This window comes from Nomascus leucogenys, chromosome 8, assembly GCF_006542625.1.
Source record: "Nomascus leucogenys isolate Asia chromosome 8, Asia_NLE_v1, whole genome shotgun sequence".
NCBI lineage: Eukaryota > Metazoa > Chordata > Mammalia > Primates > Hylobatidae > Nomascus > Nomascus leucogenys.
This window is the reverse complement of record NC_044388.1, coordinates 38,226,663-38,236,506: the sequence shown is the minus strand read 5'-3', so window position 1 is coordinate 38,236,506 and position 9,844 is coordinate 38,226,663. Positions and strand designations below refer to the sequence as shown.

The 9,844-nt window shown below is 39.6% G+C and overlaps 1 non-coding gene across 1 annotated transcript; it reads right to left on the bottom strand.

Annotated features, from left to right (window-relative positions):
- Positions 1-3,837: 3,837 nt before the first annotated feature.
- LOC115836470 lies at positions 3,838-3,939 on the bottom strand. Its single transcript, XR_004031550.1, has one exon. It is a non-coding gene; the product is annotated as a U6 spliceosomal RNA (small nuclear RNA).
- Positions 3,940-9,844: the final 5,905 nt, after the last annotated feature.

Sequence of the window (9,844 nt, the reverse complement as noted above, 5' to 3'; positions counted from 1 at the left end):
TAGCTGAGACCACAGGTGTGAGCCATCACACCTGGCTAATTTTTTAATTTTTTTTTTGAGACAAAGTCTCTCTCTGTCACCCAGGCTGGAGCTGCAGTGGTGTGATCTCAGCTCACTGCAGCCTCCACCTCCCGGGTTCAAGCAGTTCTCTTGCCTCAGCCTCCCAAGTAGCTAGGATTACAGGGGCATGCCACCATGCCTGGCTAATTTTATATATTTAGTAGAGCTAGGTTTCACCATGTTGGCCAGGCTGGTCTCGAACTCCTGACCTCAGGCCTTGGCCTCCCAAAGTGCTGGGATTACAGGCATGAGCCACCATGCCCAGGCTTTTTTGATTTTTTTTGTAGATATGGAGTCTTGCTATGTTGCCCAGGCTGGTCTTGAACTCCTGGGCTCAAACAATCTTCCTGCCTTGGCTCCCCAAAGTGTTGGGATTACAGGCATTAGCCACCAAGCTTGGCCTAATTTTCTTTATTGTTTTTCTGTTTTCAATGTCATTGATTTTGACTCTTATTTTTATTATTTCCTTGCTTCTGTTTGCTTTAGATTTATCTTGCTCTTTTTTTCCCCTAGCTTCTTGAGGTGAGAATTTGGATTATTTATCTCAGGCTTTCCCCCACCTTTAATGTATACGTTTAGTGCTATAAATTCCTCTGTCAGTATTGCTTTAGTTGTGTTTTTTGTCAGTTCAATATATTTTCTATTTCTTTAGAGCCTTCCTCTTTACTGAAATATTATTCATAAGTGTGCTGTTCAGTTCCCAAGTATTTGGATATTTTCTTTTTTCTTTTCTTTTCTTTTTTTTTTTTTTTTTGAGATGGAGGTGTCACTCTGTTGTCCAGGCTGGAGTGCAGTGGCACAATCTTAGCTCACTGCAACCTCCGCTTCCTGGGTTCAAGCGATTCTCCTGCCTCAGCCTCCCAAGTAGCTGAGATTACAGGTGCGTGGCACCAGTCTTGGCTAATTTTTGTATTTTTAGTAGAGACAGGGTTTCACTATGTTGGCTAGACTGGTCTTGAACTCCTGACCTCAAGTAATCTGCCCACCGTGGCCTCCCAAAGTGCTAGGATTACAGCTGTGAGCCACCACGCCCTGCCAAATATTTTTTCTCTTAGTGCCCTGTTATTGATTTTCAGTTTGATTCCATTGTGGTCACTGAACCCATTTTGTATGATTCCAATACTTTAAAATTTTTAGGTTTGATTGATGATCCTAGATATATGGCCTATCTTGGTATATATTTTCTGAGTGCTTAAAAAGAATATGTATTCTGCTATTGAGAAAAGTGCCCTAAAAATATTGAATAGATTCTGTTGGTTGATGGCATGTTGTGTTCTTCTGTAGTCTTTATATTTTCTGTCTAGTTGTTCTGTCAACTGTTGAGAAAAGAGTGAAGACTTTAACATAATTGTACATTTGACTATTTCTCCTTTCAGTTCTGTGTGTTTTTGCTTCACATGTTTTGTAGCTCTGTTGTTTGGTGTACACTTACTTAGGATTACTATGTCTTTTTGGTGAACTGCTTTTTTTTTGTCTTTCTATAATGTCCCTATCTGTCTCTGGTACTATTTTTGGCTCTGAAGTCTACTTTATCTCATATCAATATTACCAATGTTGCCTTTCTTTGATTAATGTTTGCATGATATATCTTTTTTTTAAACATCCTTTTTTATCCTATTTACCTATATCATTATAGTTTAAGAGAATTTCTTATGGGCAGCATGTAGTTGGGTCATATTTTGAAACCTACATGCTGGGTTTTTTTTGGGAGTGTATTTAGACCATTTATATTTGATGCAATTTTTTTTTTTTTTTTTTTTTTGAGACGGAGTCTTTCTCTGTCACCCAGGCTGGAGTGCAGTGGCGCGATCTCGGCTCACTGCAAGCTCCACCTCCCGGGTTCACGCCATTCTCCTGCCTCAGCCTCTCCGAGTAGCTGGGACTACAGGCGCCCACCACCACGCCCGGCTAATTTTTTTTGTATTTTTAGTAGAGACGGGGTTTCACCGTGGTCTCAATCTCCTGACCTCATGATCCGCCCACCTCGGCCTCCCAAAGTGCTGGGATTACAAGCGTGAGCCACCGCGCCTGGCCTGATGCAATTTTATATGTACGACTTGATAATTTAATTATTCACATATATATATATATATATACACACACATATATAGCTAGACTTTATTCCCCCACTATCAACACCACAGTGGTACATTTCTTGCAACTGATGAATTTACACTGATATATTATCATCACCAAAGATTTGCCATTTACATATATGTGTGTGTATATATGTGTGTGTGCGCATTGTTCGATTGTTTTTAAGTGGTTTTTTTTTTAGATATTACATCACATATACATGAATTTTACAATTGGCTGGTGTTGTCATTTTGCTAGCTTGAGTGAGATATAGAAACCATGTCTCCTTTTACATTCCTTTACCTTTCTCCACTTATAATAGAATTGTTTAAGATATTTCCTCAACATACGTTTAGAACCTTATCAAACAGTGTTATAATATGTGCTTCAACTAATAAACATAAATTAGAAAACTCGAGGGTTTTTTTGTTCATTTTTTACTTAGCATATTCTTTATAATTTTCTTCCTTTTAAGAACACTTTTAAAAACCATTCTTTTAGAGTAGGTTTTCTGGCAACAAATTATTTTAATTTTCCTTCATCTGAACATGGCTTGATTTTTCCTTCATGTCTGAAGAATATTTTTGTTGGATATAGGATTCTGGGTTGATAGTTCTTCCCTTTCAGCATTTGAAAATATCATGTCATTTCTTATTGGCCACTGTGGTTTTTGATGATAAATCAACTGTCATTTGAACTGTTTTTCCTCAATAGGTAAGGTGTCATTTTTCTATGGTGTTTTCAAGACGTTGTCTTTAGTTTTAAGAAGTTTAATCATGATGTGATATGTCTTGATGTGGTTTTCTTTTTTTTTTTCTTTTTTTTTTTTTTTGAGATGGAGTCTCGCTCTGTCACCCAGGCTGGAGTGCAGTGGCGCGATCTCGGCTCACTGCAAGATCCACCTCCCGGGTTTATGCCATTCTTCTGCCTCAGCCTCTCTGAGTAGCTGGGACTACAGGCGCCCGCCACCACGCCCGGCTAAGTTTTTTGTATTTTTAGTAGAGACGGGGTTTCACCGTGGTCTCAATCTCCTGACCTCGTGATCCGCCTTGATGTGGTTTTCTTTGGGTTTAACTTGTTTGGTCATCTTGAATCTACAGATTTATGTCTTTTGTGAATTTTGGAAAGTTTTCGCCCATTATTTCTTTGAGTACTTTTTTAGCCCCACTTTCTTTTTCTTTTCTTTCCAGGGTTCCAAATACACAAATGGTAGATCTTTTGTTACAGTCTCACTGGTTCTTGAGGCTTTGTGCATTTATTTCAATCTATTTTCTCTATTGTTATTTGGGCAATGTCTAATGTTTTACCTTCCAGATAACTGATTCTTTCCTCTTTCCTGTCCAGTCAGCCTGCTCAATGAGCTTTTTATACTTACAGTTTGTATGTTTTAGTTCTATAATTTAATTTCCATTTGATTCTCTTTATATCTTCTATTTCTTTCTTGAAACTTTATATCTCTTTGTTGAAATTTACTATTTTTTCACTTATTTCAAGCATGTTTATATTGCTTATTGGAGCATTAAAAAATTATGGCTCCTTTAAAATTTTTTCCCAGTAAATTTCAACATCTCTCTCAGTGGTAGTTGCATCTATTGATTGTCTTTTTTCATTTAGTTTGAGATATTTTTAGTTCTTGGTATGACGACTAATTTTTTATTGCAACTGGGTCATTAAAATATTATGTTTTGAGATCTTGATGTTTTTTCCATTGAATGCTTCATGAATTTGCATGACATCCTCACGCAGTGGCCATAGTAATCTCTGTATCATTCCAATTTTAGTATTTGTGTTGCTGAAGCAAGCATAAGATACGGATCTTATTTAAGCCTTTTGTTTTAGCTGCTTTTCCTGCCACTGCTCCAGGAGGGGAAGGGGAGGTGTGTACTGCATCATTTCTGCCAATTGGAGGTGAAATACTGACACCTCACCTGGCTTTTGATGACACCCGAGGAGTGAACTCTTCACTACTGATGGGCAGTGGTGGAAGTTCAGCTTCCCATATGGTCTCCACTGATACTGCAATGGGGGTGATTTCATTGCTGCTGGGCAATGGGTGAACATCATGACTCTTCATTAGACCTCTTCTAAAACCTCTCCAGCAAGGAGAAAGGGTGTTTCATTTTTGCCTATAGAAGTGGAAGTCCACACTTTGCATGTGGTCTCCACTGACACTGTAGGAGGGGGGATCTTATTACTAGCCAATGGCAAGTGGCAAGTTTTCTTATCTATAATGTCTTTGTCTGGCTTTAGGATTAGGGTAAGTCTGGCTTCATAGAATGAGTTTGGAAGTGCCTCTCCCTCTTTTACATTTTAGAAGAGTTTGAGAATTGTTGGTGTTAATAAAAAAAAAATTAGGGAGAATTCAACAGTGATGCCATCTAGAAGGTTGTTGGGAGGTTTCTGATTTCCGATTCACTATCCTTACTAGTTATAGGTTGTTGTGGCCTGAATTGTGTCCCCCCACTGCCATTCATATATTGAAGCCCTAACCTCCACTATCTCAGAATGTGACTATATTTGGAGATAGGACTTTTAAAGCAGTAGTTAATTAAAATGAGATTTTAGGGGTGGCCCTAATCTAATATGTGTCTTTATAAGAAGAGATTAGGACATGGACAGAGACGACAGATATGTGTGTGCTTTGGTATCAGGGTAAGGCTGGCTTCATAGAATGAGTTTGGAAGTATTCCTTCCTCATCAAAAAAGACACAAAAGAAAGGCCGAGTGAGGACAAAGTGAGAATGTGGCCATCTGCATGTGGCCATAGATCTTGGAAGAAATCAAACCTTCCGACACCTTGATCTTGGACTTTCAGCCTCCAGAACTGTGGAAACATAATTTTCCATTGTTTAAGCAATAAGTCTGTGGTATTTTGTTATGCCAGCCCTAGTAAACTTATTCGGATTTTCTGTTTCTTCATGATTCAATGTTGATAGGTTGTATATTTCTAGGAATTCATCCATCCCATCTAGGTTGCCAATTTGTTGGCATACAATTGTTCATAGTACTCTTTTACTTTTGATTTCTGTAAAATTGGTATTAATGTCCCCTCTTTCATTTCTGGTTTTCATTTCTGTGGTTGTTGGTGAGAGTAGAGGGGTTATTATCTACCAGCTTTCTATCTTGCTAGGCTGTCCACTTCCTAGTTCTTTGGCCTTTCCTAGTTGCCTGCCTCTTCAGCTCCAACTCTGATAGGTATTAGGCAAAAAGAAAACCCAGGGTACTTGCCACTTTGTCATTCTTTGAATACTGAGTTCCTTAGTCAGTCTACTACATTTATAATATGAAGGATAAAGAGCTGTACTTTTCGGAAGGACTATGGAGAAGTACTTTTCCATCTTCTTGAGTGCGGAAGTGTCAATGTTTATAATTATTTGTGAAATGTGAGGACTAGATTAGATGATTTTAAAAATCTCTTCCTGGTCTATTGATCTATACATTTTTCCGGTTTTAAAACAGCAAGATCCTAATTAAATAAATGTAGCCACTTTTCCCTTTAGGTGGGGAGTAAGTAGAGTAAGACAGCACTCACCTCAAACCAAAGGCAGAGGCTTCATCATCCTATCTTTCTTTAGAGGAGTTCTAGGTTAGTGGTAGAGTTCAGGAGTAAATGTCTTCCTTATTCATTCACTCTGTTCACTCCTGGTGAATGTGCACTGTGGGCAGAACATCTTTGCTAATCTTTTGTTTTCCCCTAATATTCTGGTTACCCTATTGTCAAACAGGAACCTGTTCAGTGGCATAGGTGGTTCAGAAGAGAGACAGGCCAGGATTCTCTCTTCCCTACCTGTCTCTCCCCTTTTGGTAACCTTGTTATTGCCTTGGCTCTCATGCCTTGGCCCTTCAATATTCCTGCTAATGTCTACTCTTGGGCAGGACAACTTCAGTTCCTTTCTCACTATCAGGAACAGTTCTGCATATCAGGAACTGTGCTGTATATTCCACTGCCATTCCGTGACTTCATCTGCCATTTTTTTCTGACCTGGCCAAGAGCTGGCATAAACCTTTTTCAGGGTGAACTCCCCAGCATGTCCTCCCAGGCTCTCTGAATACCTTTTTATGTTATCCTCAAACCTCCCCCCAATCCAACAGACCCAGTGGTTTCCTGGAACTGGCTCCTACTAGCTTATGAGACCCAGTTGTTGAACTTTTAAAAGATGTGCGAGATGAACTTTTAAAAGATGGTTGTTAAAAACAGCCACTATTAAAAATTAAATTACATAAACTTACAATCAAATAAATAATATTAAAAACAAAGGTTAAAAATGCTCAAAATTCACCACTTCCCAGTGATGTATTATAATTTTCCAGTACCTGTCCTCTGGAGGTTATTTCTCTCTGTTGCATGTATATGGTGGAAATGCCTTAGGGTGGGGTGCCCCTGCCCAACTCCACTTTCAGTGATTTCACACTGGTAGCTTGAAACCAGTCATGATGGGAGTATTTGTAACTAGGAAGTTAAAAAATGCTACAAACCAGGGCAGGATTTATCATTTTGTTGACTATCTAGACTTTAAAAAATGATAGAGAAATGTTAATAATGTGGATTAAATTTAAAATTGTGTCGTGTCTGTAACTACATTATGAATAACACAGAAATCGAAGAATAGTCTTTCAGTATTCAACACGACAGTTGACCTTTGAAAAACATGTGTTTCAACTGCCCGAGTCCACTTACACGTGGATTAAAAAAAATGTTACACCGGTGTGCCTGCCTCTCCTGCCTCCTCCTCCACCTCTTCTGCTTCTACCACCCCAATATAGCAAGACCAACCCCTCTTATTCCTCCTCCTCTTCAGCCTATTCAGCATGAAGATCATGAGGATGAAGACCTTTATGATGATTCACTTCCACTTAATAAACAGTAAATATATTTTATCTTTTTGATGATTTTCTTAATTTTCTTTTTCTAGCTGACTTTTCTATAAGAATACAGGATATAATACATGTAACATACAAAATACGTGTGAATTAGCTGCTTATGTTATCGGTAAGGCTCCCAGTCAGCAGTAGGCTATTAGTAGTTAAGTTTTTGGGGAGTCAAAAGTTATAGGCAGATTTTCAACTGTGCCTGGGTTTGGCACCCCTAACCCCTACATTATTCAAAAGTCGATTGTATTATCCAGTTCTAAAGAAAAGTTATGTTTATGTCACTGATGAATGAGTGAAGTTCTAACATATATCTTTGTTGTTTCACTGTTGCCTTATTCATTAAATATCAACCAACATTCATGCCAGAATTACATTCATATCATCAATGACTTGAGTGGCTTCATTGCCAAAGTCCATGCTAATTAGGCACTTATTCTTAGTCTGTTTGTCAAAACATGATTGAATTGCAATTATGAGTTAGCAATCAACACCAAAGTTTGGTAAAAAATAAGCATAGCCATTCTGTGAGTCAATTTCTATATAGAATTTATAATAAAATATGTTGTACATTTCATTATTGTGCTGCAATCTTTTATATCAGTAAAATGTATAAGACACACACACACACACACACACACACGTATATATTTCTTTTTCCTGGACAGCTGGTTGCTAAACATGTATCAGCATACCATTGCTCGGATCTTAACTCTTATCAAGGCATTTCAGATGTCTTATTTTTAAAAGTTCCTTTTACAGCTAGAAGATGCACTTCAGGCAGTTTTAATTGTGAAAAAAATCGGCTCCCATGACTCAATTATTCTCAAAGCCTCCTTATAGAAATGTGCTCAAAATGTAATCCATCAATTCACCACCAGGTGTCACTGTGGTGTAGGGTCATAGCCAGAAGGCGCCTCACCTCATGCCTCCCAGACGAGTATTGTTGGAGTTGAATTGCTTCCAATGAAGTTACACACTGAACATCTCCTAAAGTCACTTTCTGGAAAGACAATGCCACATCCAAGTTATCTGACAGAAAGCAGCGAAGTAAACAGAGGCTGGTTCTGTTTGCTTATTTTGTGGTTTTAACTCTGCTATTATGTTTATGTCCAGAAAGCCCGAAGATCTTCTGTTTAGCTCTAGAACTGTATATTACCTTGCTATTCTATTCTAAGTGTGGCTAATGGACCAGCACCATAGGAACATGTTAGAAATGCAGAATCTCAGACCGTGTCCCGGACCAGCGTACTACTGCTGAAGAATCTGCAACTCGGCCGGGTACTGTGGCTCACCTGTAATCCCAGCACTTTAGGAGGCTGAGGCAGGCAGATCACTTGAGGTCAGGAGTTTGAGACCAGCCTGGGCAACGTGGTGAAACCCTGTCTCTACTAAAAATCCAAACCTAGCCGAGTATGGTGGCGCATGCCAGTAATCCCAGCTACTTCGGAGGCTGAGGCAGGAGAATTGCTTGAACCTGGGAGGCAGAGGCTGCAGTGAGCCGAGATCATGCCAGTGTACTCCAGCCTGGGCAACAGAGTGAGACTCTGTCTTAAAAAAAAAAAAGGAATCTGCAACTTAATAGGGTCACCAGGGGATTCTTATGCACGTTCAAGTAAGTGTGAGAAGCACTAGTGTATGGGACCCCTATGTTGGCAGTTACTGTACAGCTATGAATAAGATAAAATGGTAACTTTCAGCTTGTTGGCCAAGAGAATAAAGTTAGTGGGAAAGGAAGTGACGCTTCCCAAGACAGATGATATTTTCCTTAGTGCATGTTGGATTGTCTATTTTTTTTCTTTTTCTTTTTAAAAAAAATTTAGGAGAGAAGAACTTTTCTAGGTCTTTCCCTATATAACCTGGCCCCAGCATATTTCTTCAGTGTTATCTCTTGCCACTTCCCTTCCTCACTCTGTATTTCAGCCATACCAGATTATCTGCCAATACAGTCTCCTTAGAACCCCGGTCTGATTATGTCATTCTATTGCTTAAAGGGGCTTCCTCTTGCTCTTAGAGTACGGACCTGAATCCGTGCCATGATTTGCAAGGGCTCGCCGGGTCCAGTGTCATCTTGCTTTCCAGTCTCACTTCTTGGCACCCCTCTCCTCCTTATATTCAGTGCTCAGCTCCCCTGGGCTTTTTGCCTCAAGTGTACCCCGCTATTTCCTTTGCCTATTCCATTTGCTGTCTCGGGAATACACTACCCCTGGTCCCAGCTCTTCTGTTGCCACATCAATACTCTTTGAAGAATCGGGGAAGCCTTTTCTAAGCCCCTTCATTATGTGATTCCCCACTCTTTGCATTTTCATTTCACAGTGTTTATTGTGTTTGGGATTACTCATTTCTAGACATCTCTTTTCCCTGGTAGACGATTTCTCTATAAAGGAAAGGAATATGTCTGTCTCTTCATCCAAAGGTCCTACCAAGTCCTTCAACCCCACTACATGGTCTGACCTCCTTACCTCCCTAGTCCATCATCTTATCACTTTTTCTCCCATCCTTTCCACTCTGCCTCTGTTCTCCTTCTTGTTCCTGAAACATACCAACTTTGCACCCGCTGATCCTTTTGCTTAAGTCCCTTCCTCACTTTCTTCAGGCCTTTCAGCCTTCTGGGCTGACCCCTAGTCATTCTGCTAGAGGCAGAACTAATGGAAAGTTTGGCAATTTGCCTTGGTGTAGGGCTTGTACCGCGTCTGCCTTTTGGCGGAGCATTTTGTTGCCCACCGATAAATGGAAAATAGCTGATCTATCCTGTAGACATTTTACAAAGGTATGACTCTGGCCGAAATTCTTTTCTCCCTGAACTTCAGGTTGCTATGATTGGCTTCTACACAAGCTC